The sequence below is a fragment of the Rattus norvegicus genome, chromosome 2 (genome assembly GCF_021556685.1).
Source record: "Rattus norvegicus strain SHRSP/BbbUtx chromosome 2, alternate assembly SHRSP_T2T, whole genome shotgun sequence".
NCBI lineage: Eukaryota > Metazoa > Chordata > Mammalia > Rodentia > Muridae > Rattus > Rattus norvegicus.
In genome coordinates, this window is record NC_141535.1 from 203,343,783 (window position 1) to 203,370,141 (window position 26,359).

The following is a 26,359-nucleotide window of genomic DNA, read 5'->3' on the forward strand; positions in this document are numbered from 1 at the left end:
AAGAACAAAGGAAGGATATTAAAAGGTATAAGGGAAAAAAGCCAAGTAACATATAAAAGCAGTCCTTTCAGAATTACATCAGACTTCTCAACACAGACTTGAAAGCCAGTAGATACTGGACAGATGTCATCCAGACCCGAAAAGAACATAAATGTCAGCCAAAGCTACTATATCCAGCAAAACTCTCATTTAACATGGATGGAAAAACTAAGTTCTTCCATGACAAAACTAAGTGCAAACAATATCTTTCTACTAATAACAGCCCTACAGAGGATATTGGAATGCAATCTCCAACACAAGGAGGGTAACTACACCCAAGAAAATCCAAGGAACAAAACAAATCACAATACACTCAAAAGAAGAGAATAATATAAATATAATACCACCTCCAGCAACAAATTGTTGAAGTAATAACAAAGTAGAATGACTTGCAAAAAGAAAAAAAAATCCAGGAAATATTTTCAATGTGATCATAGCAAAATTTTCCTAAATCTCTGATTTTAGTGGCATTGCTTTAAGTTTCTCACCATTTAATTTGATAATGGCTACTGTTTTCCTGTATGTTGACTTAATTGTTTTTAGTATGGTACTTGTGTCCATGATCTCTCCAAGATTTTTAATATGAAAGCATATTTGATTTTTGTTAAAGATTTTTCAGCATCCAATGAAATGATCATCTAGTTCTTCCTTCCTTCTTTTCTTTTTCTCTCTTTCTTTCTTTTTTCTTTATTTCTTTCATTTATATGTTGGATGATTCTTTTCAGATTTTTGTATGTTGAACCGTCCCTGTATCTCTGAGAGGAATTTTATTTGATCATGGTGGTTTACATTTTAGATGTGTTCTTGGGTTTGGCTTATAGTATAGTGTTTGTATCAATATTTCAAAGGAAAACTGGTCTGAAGTGCTTTCTCTTTGTTGACTCTTTGTTTGGTTTGGGTATCAATGTGACTGTAGCCTCATAGAACGGAATAAGCTTGGCAGTGTTCCTTCTACTTCTATTTTGTTAAATCCTTTGAGGAGTATTAGCGTTAGTTCTTAATTGAAAGTGAGGCAGAAATCTGCACTGGAACCATGTTCTGCTCCTGTTTTGTTGATTTGGGAGATTTATAAATGACTACTTTGATTTCCTTAGGGGCTATAGGACTATTTACATAATTTGTATAATCTTGATTTAACTTTGATAAGTAGTATCTACCTACAAAATCACCTATTTCTTGACCTTAGAACATAAACTATTGGTGTTCTGTTCAGAAAAATTTCCCCTTTGCCTATGTGCTTAAGGCTCTTCCCCACTTTCTTTTTGATTAGTTTCAGTGTATTTGATTTTATGTGGAGGTCTTTGATCCACTTGGACTTGAGTTTTGTACAATGACATAGAAATGGGTCAATTTGCATCCTTTTACATGCTGCACTCCAGTTGAACCAACTCTATTTGTAGAAAATGCTGTTTCTTTTCCATTGGATAGTTTTAGCTACTTTGTCAAAGATAAAGTGATCATAGGTTTGTAGGTTAATTTCTAGGTCTTCAATTCTATTGCATTAATCTACCTGCCTATCTCTGAACCAATACCATGCATTTCTTTTACCATGATTGCTGTGTAATAGAGCTTGAGGTCAGGGATGGTGATTCCCCCAGAAGAACCAACAAATAGGACCATAAAATTGCGAAGATTTTTTTAAGGCAAAGGATACTGTCAATAAGACAAAAAGTCGACCAACAGACTGGGAAAAGGTGTTTACCAATCAATCCTACATTTGATAGAGGGCTAATATCTAATGTATACAAAGAACTCAAAAAGTTAGACCCCAGGAAATCAAATAATCCTATTAAAATGGGTTATAGAGATAAACAAAGAATTCTCAACTGAGGAATACTGAATGGATAAGAAGCAAGTAAAGAAAGATTCAACATTCTTAGTAATCAGGGAAATGCAAATCAAAACAACCCTGAGATTCAGCCTCACACCAGTCAGAATAGCTAAGACAAAAAACTCAGGTGACAGTAGATGCTGGCGAGTATGTGGAGAAATAGGAACACTCCTCCATTGTTGGTGGGATTGCAAGCTGCTCATCACTGTGGAAATCACTCTGAAGGTTCATCAGAAAATTGGACATAGTACTACCAGGTGACCCAGGTATACCACTCCTGGGCATATATCCCAAAGATGCTCCAACATAGAGCAAGGACACATGGTCCATTATGTTCACAGCAGCCTTATTTATAATAGCCAGAAGCTGGAAAGAATCCAGATGCCCTTCAACAAAGGAATGGATGCAGAAAATGTGGTACATCTACACAATGGAGTACTAGTCAGCTATCAAAAAACAATGATGTCATGAAATCTATAGGCAAATGTATTGAACTACAAAATATCATCCTGAGTGAGGTAACCCAATCACAGAAAAACACACATGGTATGCACTCATTGATAAGTGGATATTAGTCCAAAGGTTCGAATTACCCTAGATACAATCCATAGGCCACATGAAGCTCAAGAAAAAGGACCACTAAAATGATTTCATTAAATTTTAGAAAGTCTTTAATATCTTTTTTTTAAAATTTCTTCTCTGACCCAGTAATCATTGAGTAAAGATTAGGTCAGTTTCCAGTAGTTCTTAGACTTTTCATTGTTTCCATTGATGTTGAGGTCTAACTTTAATCTACTGTGGTCTGTTAGGTCACAAGATGTTGTTACAGTTTTCTTATGTGTGCTTTGCAACCAACTATATGATTAAAAGAAATATCCATGAGATTCTGAAAATAAGATTCTCTTTTCTGGTTGGGTAAAATGGTCTGCATAGATATTTCTTAGGTTCATTTGATTCATGTCTGTGAGTTTCATTATTTCCTTGTTCAGTTACTCTCTCAATTGCCTGTCCATTGATGAGAGTTGGGTGTTGTAGTATCAAACTATTAATCTGCGGGGTTTGTTATGTGATTTAAACTTTAGTTATGTTTCTTTTATGAATGTGGGTCGCCTTGCACTTGGAGCACAGATGGTGATAATTGATACATCACCTAGGTGAATTTTTCTCTTCATAAATAGAAAGATTCTTTCCCCATATCTTTTGATTAATTTTGCTTGGATGACTATTTTACTAGTATTTAAATGGCTGTTTCAGCTTATATATTGAGGTCATTGTCTTAGAAAAGCTTTTTTTCCACCTTCTGGTTGCTGCCCTCACAGAGAGAGGAAACCCAATCCTGAGGAGCGACTTCAGGCCTGAGACCAGAGGAAAGACCAACTTTTTTGATCCAAGTGACCTGCCTGGTGGACTGAGGACAAACAAAGGAAAAATTCCTCTGGGACCAAATACTTCCAGTTTCTAGCTGGCACCTGAACCTCACTGATCCTGATCCACAGATTCCTGCTTCGAAAACCCATGGGAGAGAGAGCTAGTCACCCAGACATGTGTGCACGCCTGAGACTGCAGGGCAGGAGAGAACAAGAGTACTGCCTACCTTTGCCCACATCCCTGGCCCAAGCAGAGATTGTATAGTCCCTCTGGGAACAGGAAGATAAGGGCACTCAAGCTGCAGAAGCCCTGCAGTCCAGACTATGACTGGATCTGATGAACCCCGGTCAAAGAGCTCCCTGGACCCAAGTTACATGGGAGGGAGAGCTAAACCTTCAGAGGGGCAGACACGCCTGGGAATCCAGAGGAGATTACTCTCTGCCCACATTTCTGACCCTAGAGTCAAACGCCTAGAAACATCTGGGCCCCATGTGCACAGGGACCTGGAAGAAGGAGGGGTAGGTCCTTCTGGCTGTTGCCTCACAGAGAGCTGAAACCCAGTCCCAAGAAGCAAATTCAGAACTGAGACCAGAGGTAAGACCAACTTTTCTCTTCCAAGTGACCTGCCTGGTATAATCAGGACACATGCCCACAGGAACAGCTGGTGACAAGTAGACAGGAAAAACTACACGCCTGACAGCAGAACACTCTGTTCCCATAACTGGCTAAAAGAAAACAAGAAAACGGGTCTACAGCACTCTTGACACACAGGGCTATAGGATAGTCAAGCCACTGTCAGAAATAGCAGAACAAGGTAAAACTAGAGAGAACCTGATGGTGAGAGGCAAGTTCAGGAACCCAAGCAACAGAAACCAAGACTACATGGAATCATCGGAGCCCAATTCTCCCACCTAAGCAAACACTGAATATCCAAACACACCAGAAAAGCAAGATCTAGATTTAAAAGCACATGTGATCACGATGATGGAGGACTTCAAGAAAGACATAAAAAACTCTTTTAGAGAAATACATGAAAATGAAAGTAAACAAGTAGAAGTCCTTAGAGAGGAAACACAAAAATCCCTGAAAGAATTACAGAAATACACAATCAAACAGATGAAGAAATTGAAAATGGAAAATGAAACTAAAGAAAGCACAGAGAGAGACAACCCTGGATATAGAAAACCAAAGGAAGAGACAAGGAGCCGTAGATACAAGCATCACAAACAGAATACAAGAGATAGAAGGGAGAATCTCAAGAGCAGATGATTCGATAGAAATTATTGACACAACTGTCAAACATAATGTAAAACAAAAAAGCTACTGGGCCAAAACATACAGGAAATCCAGGACACAATAAGAAGATCAAACCTAAGAATAATTGGTATACAGGAGAGTGGAGACTACCAACTCAAACAGCCAGTAAATATCTTCAACAAAATCATAGAAGAAAACTTCCCTAACCTAAAGAAAGAGATGCCCATAAACGTACAAGAAGCCTATAGAACTCCAAATAGATTATACCAGAAAAGAAACTCTTCCTGTCACATAATAGTCAAAATACCAAATGCACAAAAGAAAGAAAGAATATTAAAAGCAGTAAGAGAAAAATGTCAAGTAACACGTAAAGGCAGACCTATCAGAATCACACCAGACTTCTCACCAGAGACTATGAAAGCAAGAAGATCCTGGACAGATGTCATACAGATCCTAAGAGAACACAAATGCCAGCCCAGGTTACTGTATCCAGCAAAACTCTCAATTAACATAGATGGAGAAACCAAGATATTCCATGACAAAACCAAATTTACACAATATCTTTCTACAAATCCAGTCCTAAAAAGGATAATAAATTGTAAACCCAACACAAGGAGGCAAGCTACACCCTAGAAAAAAGCAAAAAATTAATAGTTTTGCAACAAAACAAAAAGAAGAAAAGCACACAAACATAATTTCACATCCAAACATAAAGATAACAGGAAGCAACAATCACTATTTCTTAGTATCTCTCAACATCAATGGACTTTAATTCCCCAATAAATAGACATAATTAACAAACTGGATACACAACGAGAACCCTGCATTCTGCCGCCTACAGGAAACACACCTCAGAGACAAAGACAGACACTACCTCAGAGTGAAAGCCTGGAAAACAACTTTCCAAGCAAATGGTCAGAAGAAGCAAGCTGGAGTAGCCATTCTAATATCAAATAAAATCAATTTTCAACTAAAAGTCATCAAAAAAGATAAGGAAGGACACTTCATATTCATCAAAGGGAAAATCCACCAAGATGAACTCTCAATCCTAAATATCTATGCCCCAAATACAAGGGCACCTACATACGTAAAAGAAACCTTACTAAAGCTCAAAACACACATTGCACCTCACACAATACTAGTAGGAGATTTCAACACCCCACTCTCATCAATGGACAGATCATGGAAACAGAAATTAAACAGAGACGTAGACAGACTAAGAGAAGTCATGAACCAAATGGACTTAACAGATATTTATAGAACATTCTATGCTAAAGCAAAAGGATATACCTTCTTCTCAGCTCCTCATGGTACTTTCTCCAAAATTGACCATATAATTGGTCAAAAAACGTGCCTCAAAAAGTACAGAAAGATAGAAATAATCCCATGAGTGCTATAAGACCACTATGGCCTAAAGCTGGTCTTCAATAACAATAAGGGAAGAACGCCCACATATACGTGGAAGTTGAACAATGCTCTACTCAATGATAACCTGGTCAAGGAAGAAATAAAGAAAGAAATTAATGTCTTCTTAGAATTTAATGAAAATGAAGGTGCAACATACCCAAACTTATGGGACACAATGAAAGGTGTGCTAAGAGGAAAACTCATAGGTCTGAGTGCCTGCAGAAAAAAAAAACAGGAGAGAGCATACATCAGCAGCTTGACAGCACAACTAAAAGCTATAGAACAAAAAGAAGCAAATAAACACAGGAGGAGTAGAAGGCTGGAAATAATCAAACTCAGAGCTGAAATCAACCAACTAGAAACAAAAAGGACTATACAAAGAATCAACAGAACCAAAAGTTGGTTCTTTGAGAAAATCAACAAGATAGATAAACCCTTAGCCAGACTAACCAGAGGACACAGAGAGTGTGTCCAAATTAACAATATCAGAAATGAAATGGGAGGCATAACAACAGAATCAGACTAAATTCAAAAAATCATCAGATCCTACTACAAAAGTCTATATTCAACAAAACTTGAAAATCTGCAGGAAATGGACAGTTTCCTAGACAGATACCACATACCAAAGTTAAATCTGGAACAAATAAACCATTTAAACAACCCCATAACTGCAAAGAAATAGAAGTCTTTAAAAGCCTCCAAACAAAAAGAGCCCAGATCCAGGTAAGTTCAGGGCAGAATTCTTTCAGACCTTCATACCAATACTATCCAAACTCCCCACAAAATTCAAACAGACAGAGAGCTATAGAATTGCTTCTATGAAGTCACAATTACTCTTATAGCTAAACCACACAAAGACCCAACAAAGAAAGAGAATTTCAGACCAATTTCCTTTTTGAATATCAAGGCAAAAATACTTAATAAAATTCTTGCAAACTGAAATCCATGGTCACATCAAAACAATCATCCATCGTGATCAAGTAGGCTTCAAGTGATCAAGTCCTAGCCAGAGCAATCAGAAAACAAAAGGAGATCAAAGGATACAGATTGGAAAGGAAAAAGTCAAAATATCACTATTTGCAGATGATATGATTGTATATTTAAGTGATACCAAAAGTTCCACCAGAGAGCAACTTAACCTGATAAAAACCTTCAGCAAAGTGACGGGGTATAAAATTAACTCAAATAAATCAGTAGCCTTACTTTACACAAAAGAGAAACCAGCTGAGAAATAAATTAGGAAAACGACACCCTTCATAATAGTCCCAAATAATATAAAATACCTCAGTATGATTTTAAAAAGCAAGTGAAAGATACATATGATAAGAACCTCAAGCCTCTGAAGAAAGAAGTTGAAGAATATCTCAGAAAATGGAAAGATCTCCCATGCTCATGGATTGGCAGGATTAATATAGTAAAAATGGCCATTTTACCAAAGGCGATCTAAAAATTCAATTCAATCCCCATCAAAATACCAATCCAATACTTCATAGGGTTGGATAGACACAATAATAGACAGAATAATTTGCAAATTCATCTGGAATAACAAGAAACCCAGTATAGCTAAAACTATCCTCAACAGTAAAAGGACTTCTGGGGGAATCGCTATCCCTGATCTCAAGCAGTATTACAGAGCAATATTGATAAAATCTGTATGATATTGTTACAGAGACAGGCAGATAGACCAGTGGAATAGAATTGAAGATCCAGAAATGCACCCACACACCTATGGTCCCATGATTTTTGACAAAGGAACCAAAACCATCAAATGGAAAAAAGATAGCATTTTCAGCAAATGGTGCTGGTTCAACTGGAGGGCAGCATGTAGAAGAATGCAGATCGATCCATTCTTATCACCCTGTACAAAGTTTAAGTCCAAGTGGATCAAGGACCTCCACATCAAACCAGATACACTCAAACTAATAGAAGAAAAAGTGGGGAAGAATCTCAAACACATGGGAACTGGAGAAAATTTCCTGAACAAAACATTAACGGCTTATGCTCTAACATCAAGAATCAAAAAATGGGATCTCATAAAACTATAAAGCTTCTGTAAGGCAAAGTATACTGTTGTTAGGACAAATCGGCAATCATCAGATTGGGAAAACATCTTTACCTAGCCTAAAACTCATAGAGGGCTCACATCCAAAATATACAAAGAACTCATGAAGTTAGACTGCAGGGAGACAAATAACCTTATTAAAAATGGGGTTCAGAGCTAAACAAAGAATTCACAGCCGAAGAATGCTGAATGGTTGAGAAGCACCTAAAGAAATGTTCAACATCTTTAGTCATAAGGGAAATACAAATCAAAACAACACTGAGATTCGACCTCACACCAATCAGAATGGCTAAGATCAAAAACTCCAGTGACAGCAGATTGTGGCAAGGATCTGGAGAACGAGGAACAGTCCTCCATTGTTGGTGGGATTGCAGACTGGTACAACCATTCTGGAAATCAGTCTGGATGTTCCTCTGAAAATTGGACATTGAACTACCTGAGCTATACCTCTCTTGGGCATATACCCAAAAGATGCCCCAACATACAACTAAGACACATGCTCCACTATGTTTATAGCCTCCTTATTTACACTGACCAGAAGCTGGAAAGAACCCAGATGCCCTTCAACAGAGGAATGGATACAGAAAATATGGTACATCTATACAATGGGATACTACTCAGCTATCAAAAAGAATGACTTTATGAAATTCATATGCAAATGAGTGGAACTTGAACGTATCATCCTGAGTGAGGTAACCCAATCACAGAAAAACACACATGGTATGCACTCATTGATAAGTGGATATTAGCCCAAATGCTCGAATTACCCTAAATGCACAGAACACATGAATTTCAAGAAGGATGACCAAAATGCGGATGCTTCACTCCTTCCTTAAAAGGGGAACAAGAATACCCTTGGGAGGGTATAGGGAGGCAAAGATTAGAACAGAGACTGAAGGAACGACCATTCAGAGCCTGCCCCACATGTGGCCCATACATACACAGCCACCAAACTAAATGAGATGGATGAAGCAAAGAAGTGCAGGCTGACAGGAACCGGATGTAGATCTCTCCTGAGAGATACAGCCAGAATATGGCAAATACATAGGTGAATGACAGCAGCAAACCTCTGAACTGAGAACAGGACTCCCGTTGAAGCAATCAGACAAAGGACTGAAAGAGCTGAAGGGACTTGAGACCCCATATGAACAATGATGCCAACCAACCAGAACTTCTAAGGACTAAGCCACTACCCAAAGTCTATACATGGACTAACGCTGCATTCCAATTGCATAGATAGCAATGAATAGCCTAGTAAGGGCAGCAATGGAAGGGGAAGCCCTTGGCCCTGCCAAGGCTGGACCCCCAGTGAACGGGATTCTTTGGGGCAAGGCCAGCAATGAGGGGAGGTTTGGGAGGGGAACACCCATATACAAGGGTAGGGGGAGGAGTTAGGGGGATGTTGGCATGGAAACCGGGAAAGGGAATAACATTTGAAATGTAAATAAGAAGTACCCAATTTAATAAAGATGGAAAGAAAAAAAAAAGAAAGAAAAGTTTTTCCAGTCCTATTATTCTTAGGTAATATCTAACCTTGTTGCTGAGGTGTGTTTCTTGTATGCAGCAAAATTATGGATCCTGTTAATGCATCCACTCTCTTAGTTTATGCCTTTTTATTGAGAAATTGAGTCCACCAATGTTGAGAGATATTAATGACCAATGATTGTTAATTCCGTCTCATTAAATGTTGGTAGTGGTAGCGTGAGTGGGTGTGTTTCTCTTTAGGTTTTGTTGGTGTGATTTATTTATTTGTTGTGTTATCTTGGTGTTGTTACCTTCCTTGTATTGAAGTTTTATTCTATTATCCCTTGGAGGGATGGAATGATGGAAAGATCTTGTTTAAATTTGATTTTTCATGGAATATCTTGTTTTCTCTGTCTATGTTGATTGAAAATTTTGCTGTATATAGTAGCATGGGCTAGCATCTGTGATCTCATAGAAACTGTCAAACATCTGTTCAGTCCCTTCTGGCTTTTAAAGTCTCTGTTGAGAAGTCTGGTGAATTTCTAATAGGTATCCCTCTATATGTTACTTGGTCACTATCTCTTTTGTCTTTTAATATTTTTCTTTGTTTTATACATTTAGTGTCTTGATTATTATACGGTGGGAGGATGTTACTTCTTGGTCCAATCTATTTAGTAATCTGTAAGCTTCTTGTATATTTATAGGCATCTCTTTAGGTTAGAGAAATTTCCTATGACTTTGTTGAAGGTATTTTCTGGGTCTTTGAGTGGGCATATTTTTTTCTTCTATTCCTAATACTCTTAGGTTCGGTCTTTTTCTTGTGTTCCAAATTTCTTGGATATCTTGTTATAGAAATGTTTTAGATTTATCATTTTCTTTGACCAATGTATCAAATTCTTCTATCCTATTTTCTATACCTGAGATTCTCTACTGTTTGTTATATTTTCTTGGTGATGCAGTGTAAGTAGTTCCTATTCTTTTTTCTTGGTTTTCCATCTCTATAATTGCTAAAGTTTGTGTTTTCTTTATTGCTTCTATGTTCATTTTTCAGGTCTTGAACAAATTTACTCATTTCCTTTGCCAGTTTGATTGCATTTTCATATATATATTTATTAATTATTTAGGGTATCTACTTATTTGATTATATTTTCTTATATTTCTTTAAGGAATTTGTTTCATCTTTAAAGGCATCTATAATCTTCATGAAATTAGATTTAAGGTCACTTTCTTATACTTCAGTTATATTAGCATATCCAGGTGTTGGTGTAGTAGGAAAGCTGAGTTCTTGTGGAGCCCTAATCACTTGGCTTTTATTGGTTGTGTTCTAGCACTGGTATTTAGTCATCTGGTTGTCCCTGGTGTGAGCAGATCTGATAGTTTCTGAGGGCAGCAGACCTCTACGGTTGCTGATGGAACTGTTTGACATGGTAGCAGCAAACTTCAAGAGACACAAGAAGAGCTGGTGATCACTGACAGCTAGAGGCCTCTGGTTGGCCATGGGCGGCAGCAGTCTTCCAATGGTACAGGCAGAGCTATAGGCCAGAAAGGGAATGCTGAAGAGACAATGAGGAACTCCCTGCTGTTGTGTTTGCCCAGAGGGGACAGCAGGAAGATGGGGTAAAACTCTTACCTGGTGATCCTTGATGACTGAAGGACTTTGGCTTTTCAGGTAGAGGTGAGGACTTATGGTGGAGTGCAAAGGTAACAGAGAAGTCCTTAGAGTTGCTGGGCTTGCCAGTGGACTCAGTGGCCTAGGGGCTTTGGACTTGAGGCTTTGTGATCTACATAGTAGTCCCAAGTAGCAGCAGGCCTCCAAGGATGCTGGAGGAACTGTGGACAGGAAACACAGTGCAGAGAGACCAGGGCAGAACTCACTGCTGCTGAATTTGGAGAGGGGCTGGCTGGGAGCCAATTGTGGTCCTCACCTGTTGGTCACTGAGAGGTGCGCACTTATGAATTACAGGAAAAGGTGTGGACCAGAGAATCTCACAGGATGAAATTCACCACTGCAGAGTTCATCCAAAGGGGCTAGCAGGCAGGGAATTGGATTAAGGGGTGTCTCTCCTGGTGGTCCCTAATGGCTGCAGCTCTCTAGGATTGCATCTAGAGCTGTGGACTGGAAGATTGAGCACAAGGAAAATAGGGTTGTCCTATGGTTCTTAGGCTTGCTGGGGGACTCAGCAGTCAGGAACTTGGGGCTTGGGGATCTCATCTGTTTATTTCTCATAGTAGCAAGTTTGGGAGGAGTACGGGGATGAAGACTCACATCATAATCGGGATATATCATGAGAGAAAAGAATATTTTTCAATAAAAGGGAAAGGTTATTGAAAATGCATTAAGTTGGGGCTGGAGAGATGGCTCAGCGGTTAAGAGCACCCGACTACTCTTCCAGAGGTTCTGAGTTCAATTCCCAGCAACCACATGGTGGCTCACAACCATCTGTAAAGAGATCCGATGCCCTCTTCTGGTGTATCTAAAGACAGCTACAGTGTACTTATATATAATAAATGAATAAATCTTTTAAAAAAAGAAAATGAATTGTTTGAAAGTGAAGCATGCATAGATAGATAGATAGATAGATAGATAGATAGATAGATAGATGATAGATAGATGCAAAAAATCTTTGACTTAAATTGTAAAAAACAGTGATTTGCACTTTCCCCCTCCAAATCCTTTGAGAACTATGCACTACTTACTTTCTCTGGCAATATCAACCCAGTACTACTCAAACCTATGGGCAAGAGCAGTCTGTCTATAAACTCTGTTGAGTTTCTTTGTGTAATACTGAACAAAACAGACAAACTGACAGAAAACAGAGGGGAATAAAACTTTATTTTGCCATGAAGTTGTCAACATCTCTGCTTGCAGTGAATTATACATTGAACATTCATAAAAGAAATGAATAAATATTTAGAGTTCAAACTGATCATACATACTGTGAGACAGATTGCCAATAATGATGCTAACAGGTGTATTAAACTCAGAAAGTCTCACAGAAAATAATCAGTGGGTCCTCTGAGGACAAGTATTACTTGAGAGGTATTAGGTCTTATTTCAAATGCTATCTCGTAAGACAAAAACATTAAAATTAAATCCCAACAGAGTTATAAATATCTTTTTAACATGTATAAAATATTCTAATCCAAAGTAGGAAAAGATTACTCAATTTTATTTGGTTTTGCTCCTTTTACTATTGTTTTATGATTTAAATATTTGTATTAATGAATTTGAAATATCAGGCCTAAAATCCTGAGCATAACCAGTATCTATGACAATAGGATTGTAGTGATAATTTTACCCCCTTGCCCAAATATCTTTTAGACCAAAATAATTCTCTTTCTTATTTACTATTAGTGAAATGGTATAAGAGATAATGACAGTACGGATAAGAAAGCAACCTTCCCCATCTAATTGGCTAGTGTTGAGTGAGTGCCCTCATGCTGGCAGCCACTAAGGATATTAAGGATATAATCATGAACAATACAGATTCCCAATCTAGATGTTTCTTTCAGTTAAAAAAGAAGAGAATATAATAGTAAATATAACTATAATTATAAAATATTAATAAAATAATTCAGTTCAAATAATGATTAGTGAAATGAAAGATAAAAATATTGACATAATAAGATTGGGGTCTTTCATACTTGTTGTTCAGGGAACAGTTCTCTGATGAAGTAACCTTGGCTCTGAGTTAAAGGAAGAAATGTGGCAGTCCTTTCAAGACCAGTGAAAAGTAATTAAAGTAAACTACTGAGGCAAGCTTAGAATAAATGTCAAGAAGTATAGAAAAGGCTTGAGAAACACTGTATGTGTAAGATGCTAAGAATATCAAGTAAGAAAGGTGTAGTGTATATGCTCCAAGTCAGGAAAGAGAAAATACACATTTTCCTGAGAATGCTAAATATCTATCCCTCTCTTATAGTTCAGATATTACTATTTTGAACTGTATTAAATTTATTAGAATGCAGGAAGAATTGAGAAAAAATACCAAACTTGGGCATCAGTTAACCAACTTAGTACTATTATGGTACTCCTGAATGTTTGAATGTATGAGTCTTTGATTCTTCTGATTTCTCTTGGTGTTCTTTTATTTCTGTTTTTTTTCTTTTATTCAACAGCACCACCACCAGCAGCAGCAGCAGCAGCAGAAGCACCACCACCACCACCACCACCACCACCACCACCACCATCATCATCATCATCATCATCATCATTTAATCTTCCTTTATACACAAGCTGCTATCCTCCAGGTCTGCTACCTGACAGAACCCCATCCCACACTCCCTCTTCTGTCTCCAAAAAGATGTCCCCATCCCCTTTACTCCCACCACACCACACCTCCCCATTCCCTGGGGTCTCAGGCCTCTCCAAGACTAAGTGTCTTCTCTCACTGAGAACAGACCAGGCAGTCCTCTGCTGTATGTATCAGGGACCTCTTATCAGCTGGTGTATGCTGGCTGATTGGTGACTCAGTGTGAGAGATCTAGGGTTCCAGACTATTTGAGACTGCTGACTTTCCTTTTGGGTCATCCTCCTCCTCAGCTTCTTCCAGCCTTTCCCTATTTCAACCACAGGAATCTCTGGCTTCCACTCATTGTTTGGGTATAAATACCTGTACCTGACTCTTTCAGCTATTTCTTGGGCCTCTCAGAGGACAGCCATGCCAGGCTCCAGTCTATAAACACACCATAGCATCATTAACAGTGTCAGGACATGGAAGCCCCTACCCTGAGCTTCTATTGGTTTGCATATCCAATTTTGATGTGATGTTTTTGTTTTATCTTATTATATTTTATTCTAATTAAAAAAACTATTGAGACAAAAAATCTTCTAAATATCTTTAATTCTCAGAAGAACTGATATATATGGTTGACAAGAATTAGACATCCTATAGAACTGAAGCAAAAGAGAAAAACCCCAGGAATTTTTTGTGGGAATCACAAATTCTACAAAAAAAAAAAAAAAACAGAAGCAGAGAGTAAACTATGAGGAAGATTAAGCAGATAAAGCCTTACAAGCATTCAAATTAGCCTAATAATTGAATTTTATTTTTCCCTATGCTTTTGTATGTTAAATAAGCTTCTATTCATGAAAAAAAAGATGTCAATGGGTGGAGAGGTAGATAGATAAGGAGTTGGAGGAGAGGAGAAAGGAGAAACCCCAGGCAGAATATAAAGTAAATTAATTAATTAATTAAGTAATTAAAAAAATAAACTCTTTACCACCCCTAGCCATCAAGAAAATGTAAATTAAAAATAATTTGGACATTTTGTTTTACCCCAATCAAAAATAAAAAAAAATCATGCAGAAATCTAATGACAACAATCGGCAAAGTTGAGAAAGAAAAGACACTTTATTCACTTTTGGAGATGTTGAGGGAGTAACATTGCCACTATTGATATTAGCAAGGAGATTTTCCAAAAACAAATATACTGCTCAGATATACTGCTCATGACATTGTCAAAGAACCTTTTAATTCTGCACAGATACTAATATGGCTGGATTCAACATATTTTGGATAGGATAGGATAGGATAGAATCAAACTAAAGGCCCATCAACTGAAGAATGAATGATGAAGCTGTAGTAAATACCCACCATTGAATTCTGTTCAGCTAGAAAGAAAAATGAATTTAGGAAATTTGCAGTAAGTAAACAGAAGTAAGCAGACTTGATATGAACTAGAAAATTTTATAGTGAGCCAAGCCATGCCTAGAAAGACAAATGTTATATATGGTCTTTCATAGAAGAAACAAAGTTTCAAGTATTTAAAGATGTTTCTTTAACATCTAATCCATGTGGCAGCCTGAGAGGTAAAAGATGGCCATCACATAGCACCACATATGAGGACATAAAAGGGTGGAGGAAATAAAAAGGTATGATATGAATTTAGAACAAGGGAGGGATATGATATGAATGGAAAACTTGAAAAAGTGATGGGGGTTGAGAAGTGAAGGAGATAAAGTGTTGTGAGGTAGATTTACCATAATTCAAATTAGAGGTAGGCATGGTGGCAGGCTTTTAATCCCAGTTATCTCAGCAACAGGAGGTAGAGGAAGATGTGTCTCTATGAGTTCAAAACCAATGTCTCTACACAGTGGGTTTTAGAACAGCCAGGGCTACCCAGAGTGGTGACAACATTGCCTCAACCCTAATATTAATAAATTAATTAATCCATATGAAAATCATTTAGAAGCCTACATTTTGCAAGCTAATTTTAAAATATAATTGCAAACAATGTTTTGTGACATGAATATACTTCATATCTTAATAATAATGTACCCCAAAGCCACAGGATTTTAAAAGGAAACACAGGGATGAATAGTGGAGACTGAAGGAAAGGCCACCCAGAGACTGTCCCACCTAGGGATCCATCCCATCTGCAGACACCAAACTGGACACTATTGCTGATGCCAAGAAGCACTTGGTGAAAGAAGCCTGGAATAGCTGTCCCATAAGAGGCTCTGCCAGAATCTAACCAATACACGTGTGGATGAATGCAGCCAACCATCAGACTGAGCATGGGAACCCCATGGAGGAGTTTGGGGAAGGACTGAAGGAGCTGAAGGGGTTTGCAACCCCACAGGAAGAACAACAATATCAACCAACCCCCCCCCAGAGCTCCCAGGGACTAAACCACCATCTAAAGAGTACACATGGGGATGCCCCACGGCTCTAGCTGCTTAAGTAGCAGAAGATTGCCTAATCTGGCATCATTGGGAGGGGAGGCCCTTGGTACTGTGAAGGCTCAATACCCCAGCATGGGGAAATGCTAGAACAGTGAGGCAGGAATGGGTGGGTAGGGGTAGGGGGTTTGTGGAAGGGAACCAGAAAGAGGGATAACATTTGAAATATAAATAAAGAAAATAACCAATAAAATTCTCAATACCATACTATGCAACACATCTTGATGAGTCACTGAGCAGTTATGGCCCAGAGGCCTCCAAAATAATATAGGTTATAAGAGTTCCTCTTGGTTGCCCACTAGAACTAAACATTAAGTCCTTATTAATTAAAATAGTTTAAAGTCAGGACATGAAATCAAATTGTAACTGAGCTGGATGCTTCCTTCCAGGTTGTTACTTCTCTTAATGATGGGGGTGGGGTAGGTTTCTAGGCAGATGTTGGTAAAAAACATCAGCAAAATACTTATTTGGCTGTAAATATTGTGAACAATACCAACATAACAGGAAAAATGTGCCCATTGAATTGCAAAGCCAATTCACAGGAGGAATTCTTGCCTGGCACTCTAATCCTGACCAAAAGCTCATAGTTCAGTGTGTCAATGGACTTAGGTAGAGTAGGCGCCAACTTTAACAGGGACTTAGGCGGAGTTGGTGCCATCTGGAACATCGTGTTTCCACCAGGCCGCTTTGCTCGCAGAAATAATGACTCTGAAACATATGTTGATAAACACCTAGGAGTTTTGGCATTTTCCCCAACTAATTCAAAACTTAATTACCTGTTTATTCTATTTTAAGTCATGCCACATGGCAGGTTACCTGGTCCTCAGGTTTATGCAGCCATCTTCCTTCAGCATCTCACGCAAATCTCTATCCCTACCTGTCTTTATACCAGTCTCTCTCTCTCTCTCTCCCTCTCTCCCTCCCTCCCTCTCTCTCTCTCTCTCTCTCTCTCTCTCTCTCTCTCTCTCTCTCTCTCTCTTTCTCTCTCCCTCCCTCCCTCCTTTTCTCCCATCCCCCTGCCATATGTCCCACCTTCTAATCATGGCCCATAGGTTTTTTATCAATAGGTGGATTGTCAACAGACTACACACAACATTCCCTGTTCACTAAGAGAGAAATTACTGTGGTTCTTTTGCTAAATAGATATTATGCTATCCAAATATTTTCTATAATATTATGCTTATACCCAATGACTTGCATTGCTCTCACCCTTGGCCAGTATGGTTTTATATTCTGTGGATGACAGCTAAAGCAGAGACTCATAACTGGCCAAAGGGCTAAAATTAAGTGATTGTTGAGTCATCATTCCAAAAGGAGACATCTATAAACCCTATTCGAATATCAGGAAATATCATGGAAAAGGAGGAAGAAAGAATATAGGAAGAAATCAGAGGATAGAAAGGAGTGCTATTAGATTCTATCTTTGGTACATGAAATGGCTGTTCCATCCATGAACTCACATAACATTGATTAACTTCACAAGTTCTGTTGCACTAAATATTAAAAATTGGTAACCTTTTATCCTGTGCTAATTCTGGCACCCATAGGGTCACATGGCACTGCAGGGCACTTTTATCTCAGCGGCTCCACACTGCCAAATACTCTCTGACCCAGGCAGTACACAAGCAGTTCTAACATAGCACCTTGACACACTGATTGCTAGAGTTAGTTCAGACACCAGACGGCCATATGAAACTAACCATAATTTATCACTGGTTAGTATCTCTCCTAGTGGCTCTCTACTAGCCATAAACTCTCTGGTTCCAGCTACCCAGTAAACTCAGGGCTCTAGAAGTCCAACCTGGGGCTGGCCTATCACAGCTCCCCGTCCTGCGGGCTCTGCCCACACTCCTCACAACTGCCCCCCGGTAGTTAAGGTATAAAATCCCAACGAAATCATGACTCCATAAACTGTAATTTATCAATCAGATTTATATGTTAAATTCTCAATCCACAATAAATCCACACAATAAACTCACAACCAAATGATAAAGAAATAAACCACCCACCTAGATAAGATGAACTGACCTATAGAAATCCATCACTTAGAAAAATAGTCATAACATCCTGTATCTGTGTAGGAATGCATGTCGAGGAACATTTACATCTTCCTCCATGTTGCCTCCCTTTTCTCCTTCTCCCTCTCCTTCTAAAGCCTCTGTTTCTACCTCCCTTCCTTTTCTTCCAATTACAGGCCTCATTTTATCTTGTGTCTGCTTTAACCTGCATAACAACATCAACCTACAAAGTTCTGTTTAAATTTGGCACATCAGGAGTCTACCAGGAATTGGAGAAGATGTCATAATGTCCCATTTCTTCAAGAACTATAAGCAACTATGTAGCTAAAGTGGGAGAAATTATATTTCTCAGTGTCTTATCTACTGTTAGGAAGACGTTGTTTAGGTAGTAACTTTCCACCCATGGTCATGCAGGCAACCCTAATTGAGAGTAGTAGGACACAAGGAAAAAACACATGAGGAAGGTAGGAGATTTATTGGGAAGAAGACTAGATCTAGTGGAAAATAGGAGAAAATAATAAACAACCAAAGTAATAAGAACTTGGGGTATTGCAAAATGAATGGTATGTGTGATAAAACAGTTTGTCAGGATGTTTCCATAAATCTGAGCATTTCCTTTGACAATAATTTAAAGATGATTTTCTAAAACGTATTAATATCTTAGCTACAATTTTCTTGATTAAGTATGATTTTAATGGTAAAGATTTTAAAGGTAATTTTTAATCCCTTTTCAGGTTTATTACTGATAGATTTGACTAAATGAAGTATAAAAAATGCACTGCATAAAACAAAAAAAAAACAAGTGATTAATGCTCTCAATATGTAAACCTGGAGCATATTTTGAACTTAATTGGTTGGTATCTTTCCCACCATGGTCTTAAAGAGCTGTGGACTACAATATTTTCATTGAGTAAAGATACCCACAAATCAAACTGTTAAGATTATCACATTTTGACTTTACATAAATAAATCCTGCCTAACATTATCAATGATCCTATAGTTCTTAATTTGAGCAAATTCATTCTCATTGCTTCAGAGCCACTGACAACATTGACAGCACAATAGAAAGGCTTCTTGATGTCTGAATACAAATATAAAGTTGCCATCCCCACCATCATGAAAATAATATATAAAGCGAAATATTCCCCAAGCTAATTAAAAGATATTAGAAAACAATTTTATATAAGCACATTAAATTCTGCATTTACATTGTGAACAAATATTACCTGTACCACTCCAAATCCATTAGGAGCTAATTATGTTTCACATTCCTGTTTTATATTCCCTTTCAAAAGTATAAAATATACAAGGCAATCAATTAATTTCTATTTTCTTCCCCTAGACAATTGTGTGTTGCTACCATGAATGCCTAGAAATATAAAGTGCTTAAAATACATAAGTTGTACTAATAATGAGAACCAAAATATCAGCAAGACTAAGGCTTATCTAAAAAGTGGAAAGGTGCAATGAGATTATGTCAGAGGAACGAATAGATCTTCCAGAAAAATGAGCAAAGAGCTGCCAAAGCTAAAAGGGGAGAAACATGATAAAAATGTAATTGAAGTTCATTCCTGCTGGTGGAAAGAAACCAGGTTATAGATATTTAAAAATGGAAATATCAGGTCATTGGGAAGACATTTAAAACTGTGCATGAATGAGGTAAGTGACTTGTCACATGAACAGAGCAGGTTACTGTTAGAAAAACAGTAGGCGTGTGGGCTGGAGTCGAAGAGCAAGTAAAATAGAAATGGCTAAACATGAAGGTATTTGAAGGTGATATCAATTATTACGATGATGAAGTGAGTGGATGAGCAAGGCTGTCTATAATGACGGAGCATGGTGGGGATAGTCAGGAAGGCCAGCGATTCAATCCAAGGAAGCTGAGGATGGCTCAACAGCAGGCCTGGAGGTTCTGAGGTCCAGCTTTCCCACGAAATTCAACGATGCAAGGCTGCCACCTCTCATGAGACCACTTCCTCCTTTTGGTATGATTAAAGGCCATCCTCCACCACCCAGGTCCCCCTTTAGATGGCCTCCTTTTGATCCTAATATGCCACCAATGTCTCCCCAAAAAGGAATATCTCCTCACATGAGCCCACCACACCTTCAGAGACCATCTCTCATGACTCCACCCATGGGAGATATGCCTCCTCCTCCAGGCTTGATGTTCCCACCAGGAATGCCTCCAGGGACTGCTCCTGGTGCTCCAGCACTGCCTACCACTAAGGAGATATGGGTAGAAAATAAGACTCCATATGAACAACAATGCCAACCAACCAGAGCTTCCAGGTACTAAGCCACTACCCAAAGACTATACATGGACTCCAACTGCATAGGTAGCAATGAATAGCCTAGTAAGTGCACCAGTGGAAGGGGAATCCTTTGATCCTGCCAAGGCTGGACTTCCCCAATGAACAGGATTCTTGGGGGGAAGGCGGTAATGGGGGGAGGGTGGGGAGGGGAACACCCATATAGAAGGGGAAGGGGAGGGCCTAGGGGGATATTAGCCTGGAAACTGGGAAAGGATATAAAATTTGAAATGTAAGTAAGAAATACCCAATTTAATAAAGATGGGGGAAATAAGATTCCAGATTGAAAGGTTTATTATTATAATGCTCGGAGTTATGGATCTGCATGAAACAAACCAGATGAAGTTATGGTTATTCAGCAATCAGAACTAACACCTATGCTTGCAGCCCAAGCACAGGTTCAGGCCCAGGCTCAGGCACAAGACCAGGCCCGGGTTCAGACCCAGACTCAGGCTTAAGCACAAGCACATGCACAAGCCTAAGCACAGGCCCAGGCTCAGGCCCAGGCTCAGGCCCAGGCACAGGTCCAAGCACAAGGAGTAGGCGCTCCCACCCCTACCACCAGTAGCCCAGCACCTTCACTGTTCACGTCAACACCGACATCTACCCCATCCTCGACCACAGCTACCACACCAACTGCTATTTCAGTTGCACAGACAGTCTCAACACACACAACACAAAACCAAACCCCAAGTTCTGCTGTTTCAGTTGCCATGCCTACGGTTAGTATTTCAGCTCCTGCTCCTACAGCCTCACCTGTGCAAACTGTACCCCAACAGCACCCACAGACACTACCTCCTGCTGTTCCTCACTTAGTCCCTCACCTGAGCAGCAACAATACCTGCTTTCCCACCAGTAATGGTGCCTTCGTTCTGTGTGCCTCTTCCTGGCATGCCAATCCCACCTCCAGGTGTAGCAATGATGCAAATATTCAGCTGCCAGTATGTAAAGACAGTCGCTACCATGAAGACCAGTGTAGTACCAGGAATGGCCCTTCCTATAGTACCCATGATACATCCCCAGGTTGCTATTGCAGCTTCACCTGCTACCTTAGCTGGAGCAACTGCAATTTCCAAGTGGACTGAATATAAAACAGCAGATGGGAAGACATACTATTATAATAATGGAACACTTGAATCAACATGGGAAAAGCCCCAAGAACAGAAGGAAAAAGAAAAATTAGATGAGAAGAATAAAGAACCAATTAAGGAGGCATCTGAAGAGCCATCGCCAATGGAGACAGAGGAGGAAGATCCTAAGGAAGAACCTATAAAGGAGATAAAGGAAGAGTCCAAAAAAGAAGAGAAGACTGAAGAAGAAAAGGCTGCCCAGAAGGCAAAGCCAGTAGCTACCTGCATGCAAAAGGGCCATTGTCCCTCTGGAGGCTCAAATGAAGCAATTCAAGGACATCCTGCTAGAAAGAAAGGTGTCAGCTTTTTCAACATGGGAGGAGTTGCACAAGATAGTATCTGACCCTTGGTACTTGCTTCTCAATCCTAAAGAGAGAAAACAGGTGTGTTTGATCAATATGTCAAGACCGGAGTAGAGGAAGAACGCAGGGAAAAGAAGAACAAAATAATGCAAGCCAAGGAAGATTTCAAAAAAAAATGATGGAAGAAGCAAAATTTAATCAAAGAGCTACTTTTAGTGAATTTGTGGCCAAACATGCTAAAGATTCAAGATTTGAAGCAATTGAAAAAATGAAAGATAGAGAAGCATCATTTAATGAATTTATGGCAGTGCAAGGAAGAAAGAAAAAGAAGATTCAGAGACAAGAGGTGAGAAGATTAAATCAGATTTCTTTGAACTGTTATCTAATCATCACTTGGACAGTCAAACTCGATGGAGCAAAGTAAAAGATAAAGTAGAAAGTGACCCATGACCCACGATACAAAGCAGTAGATAGTTTGTCAATGAGAGAAGACCTTTTCAAAGAGGACATAGAGAAAATAGCTAAGAATTTAGACTCAGAAAAAGAAAAAGAGCTGGAAAGGCAAGCCCGCATTGAGGCAAGCCTTCGAGAATGTGAAAGAGAAGTTCAAAAGGCATGTTCTGAGCAAACTAAAGAAATCGATTGAGACAGAGAACAGCATAAATGAAAAGAAGCTATGCAGAAGTTCAAGGCTCTTCTGTCTGACATGGTATGTTCTTCACACGTGTCCTGGTCTGATACTAGGAGGACCCTCTGGAAAGACCACAGCTGGGAATCTGGGTCCTTATTGGAAAGAGAGGAAAAGAGAAACTTTTAATGAACATATTGAAGCACTTACCAAAAAGAAAAGGGAGCACTTTAGGCAGCTTCTGAATGAAACTTCTGAGATTACCTTAACAGTCTTGTGGAAAGAAGAGAAAAAAAATAATTAACAAAGATTCTCGGTGCACTAAGTTCTCCTCTAGTGACAGGAAAAAACAAAAGGAGCTGACTTCAGCACACTTTTGAAAGAGACCAAATTTGTCATGTACAGATCCAAAAAGCCAATCCAAGAACCTGATCAACACTTGAAAGTTGTAGAAAAAAATTCGCAGAATGACAAAGGGTATCTAGTACTGGACTATGTACCAGAGGACAGGAGGAAACTCATTGTGGCATATGTTGATGACCTGGATCGCCGAGGTCCACCGCCACCTCCCACAGCATCAGAGCCCACTAGATGATCAACAAAATAATTCTAAATACCCTCCCACGGGGTTACTGTTAATTGAAAATGCTTGCATGAGCCAAATATTCAGGTTTTTATATATATGTGCATTAGTCAACCTGTTGCAAAACCACCTGACCAACAGAAGGAGAAGCAATTGCGGGCAGTCTTTGAGCAGAACACTTTGAAAATATTTAATGCTTTTCTTTGTGTGGCATTACTGACATACGTACTCAAACATAGGCTGTCTCTAGTAAATTTAAAGTCTTGGAGCTAAAAAGGCATCCTTTTATAAGATGTGGAAGCCAGGTTGGGGATTTAGCTCAGTTAGCAAGTGCATGGCCCTGGGTTCAGTCCTCAGCTCAAAAAAAAAAAAAAAAAAAAAAAAAGATGTGGAAGCCAGTGACTTGGCTATGTTCTTACCAGCAGTGTCAATCGTCAAGACAGGAGATTTTGTGGTAGGAGCTTGGAAATAACAGACTCCACTGGAGTTTGGTTTTGATTTTGTTTTTGAAGCAGGTAAAAGAGGAAACACTGAATTGAACTCTTCCAGAGACTATGAATATTATAACTGACATACTTTTACCTTTGTCTCTAAAGCACAGTTTAGCTGTATTTGTTCACATACGTGCTTTGATTCTCCCCTTGGCCAGGATGGGATCCTGATTTAAACTTTGGTTTAAACAGTCTTTATTCCCTACTGAATGATCTCTACCAATGTTCTCAATTAGACAACAAAACTCTCTTTCTGGGTGTTCCCTGGAAACTACTTCTGTTTCAATGTTTGATCTTTTGTTTCTAAAATGTTTAATTTTAAGATGTTTGAATGTTAAATTTATGTATCTGAACTACAATAAATCAACACTTTTATATTTGTGGATTTTAAATGATTATTGTTACACAATATATTTTTTAAAAACTTTAAAAAACAGGGATGATGAAACGAGAAAGTACCAGGTCTGAGTGGTTTGTCAAGACTGTTAAAGATCTTAATTATTTCTTTATCAATTACAGTGCTTTCTTGGTCCTTTAACAAGTAACTGCATGAACAATTCTTTAAAAAAATAGATTTTTGTCCTTATTTAATGTGCAATTTCATGCTTCCATGATATTTTATGTTCTCTCTCTGACTTACCATCCTTCCTTACAAGGTACATATTCATTTAAAATCAATGTGTGGCTCCTTTACTTTTTTCTTTTATTCATTTATTTATTTACTATTAAAACTATAAAAATTATTCATATATAACATATAAAGATAGATTATATTTTAATATATTATACACAATTTATAAGTAATATATGATATAATTATATATTTAATAACAAGCAAAATAAAATGACTTTTACAAATAAAATAAAGAATAAAATAATTGCATATAATTAATTATAATTGCTATATGTCATATGGGTAATTATAATAAATACATAGACATGAATAAATATTTATAAATACATAATATAAAATTATAAAAATATTCATTTGTTTACCATTAAAATATTCATAACATTTTTTAGCCTACATTTATATTTCCGAGAATAATGAATAACAGTTTGATGTGGGACACCATTTTAGGCTAGGTTATTGAATTCTGTTTGATTTGTATTACAACTAAATTTAAGTTTACGTATTAATCTTTTTGAAACAAAAAAATGCATTTCACTTGGTAATATTTCTAAACCTAACAAATGAATAATGTGATCTCTCTTATTTACTCAATAAATGGCTATAACATAATTATACTAAGTTCCAAGTATTGGGAAAGATATGGACATGAATTATGTCTTCATTTCTAGTAAATGAACACTATATTACAAAATATTTATTATCAATTCTCATATTTGCAATACACATAAAAACACTCAAAACTAAGGAAACTAAGTCAAATAGCATTATATAATGGTTTATAATGATAGAATATGATAATGTGTCTCACTAAAAATCAGTGCTTCGATTACCAAAATTTCTGAAGTTCTACTTTATAATACCCATTGTAAGAATTAGGTGTTGACATGGTATGTGACATGGTATGACATTGGTAAGTGGATATTAGTCCAAATGCTCGAATTACCCAAAATGCAATGCACAGACCACAGGAAACTCAAGAAGGATGACCAAAATGCAGATGCTTCACTGCTTCTTTAAAAGGGGAACAAAAATACCCATAGGAGGAGATATGGAGACAATAGCCTTGTTGGGGCACCAGTGGAAGGAGAAGCCCTTGGTCCTGCCAAGGTTGGACCCAGCCAGTGTAGAGGATTGTTGCGAGGTGTGGTAATAGGGAATGAATAGGGAGGGGAGCACCGTAATAGAAGGGGAGGGGGAGGGGTTAGGGGTCTGATGGACAGGAAAATGGGAAAGGGAATACCATTTGAAATGTAAATAAGAAATGCTCAATTTAATAAAAATGGAAGGAAAAATTATTAGGTGTTGAATCAAATGAAATGGAAAGAAATTAGAAGCAGGAAAAAGAAAAAGATGTCCCATATCTCTATAAATATTCTAAATAGTACTCAAAGATTTAGCTAGAACACTAACAAAACTGAAGGAGATCAAGAGCATAAGAGTCAGAATGGAAGAAGTCAAAGTATCATTAGTTACAGCTGATGTGATGGTATACACAAATGGGTGAAAAAAATTCACTAAGAAACTCCTAAACCTGATAAACATTTTCAGCTAAGTAGTCAGATAAAAGATCAACCAATACATACATACATACATACATACATGTGTGTATATATATATATATATATATATATATATATATATATATATATATATCAGGGTAACTTTAGTCAAGCAAGTAAAAGACTCATATGACAAAAACTGGGAATGGTTCTACTTCAAGAACCAGCTATACCACTCCTGGACATATACCCAAAACATCCTTCAATCATTCCATAAAGATACTTGCTCAACTGTTCATTGCAACTTTATTTATAATAGAATCTGGAAACAAGCTAGATTTGCCCCAAATGAAAAAAAAATGGTTAAAGATAATGTGGTATAACTATACAGTGGAATATTATTCATCTATTCAAAACAAAGACCTCACGAATTTTGCAGGCAAATAGATTGAACTTGAGAATATCATCTTCAGTGAAGTAACCCAGGCCCAAAGGACATGCATACTTTGAACTCATTTGTAAGTAGATATTAGTCATAAAATACAGATTACCCCTACTATGCTCCACATACCCAAAGAAGCTAAACAAGAAGAAAGGTCCTTCTTGGTCAGGAGAGATGGCCAGATGGCCATGAGAATGAATGAAAATCTGC

At 38.0% G+C, this 26,359-nt stretch overlaps 1 protein-coding gene and 1 pseudogene across 1 annotated transcript in view; one reads left to right on the plus strand and one right to left on the minus strand.

The window, feature by feature from the left end:
* Amy2-ps2 (amylase 2, pancreatic, pseudogene 2) overlaps positions 1-21,865 on the minus strand; it is an 83,263-nt gene extending 61,398 nt beyond the window's left edge. The window contains exon 1 of the mRNA XM_087637779.1: positions 21,793-21,865. The gene's annotated coding sequence lies outside the window, so the exon portion shown is untranslated. The remainder of the gene's footprint in view (positions 1-21,792) is intronic.
* Positions 19,958-23,107, plus strand: Tcerg1-ps1 (transcription elongation regulator 1, pseudogene 1; annotated as a pseudogene).
* The last annotated feature ends 3,252 nt before the right edge of the window (positions 23,108-26,359 follow it).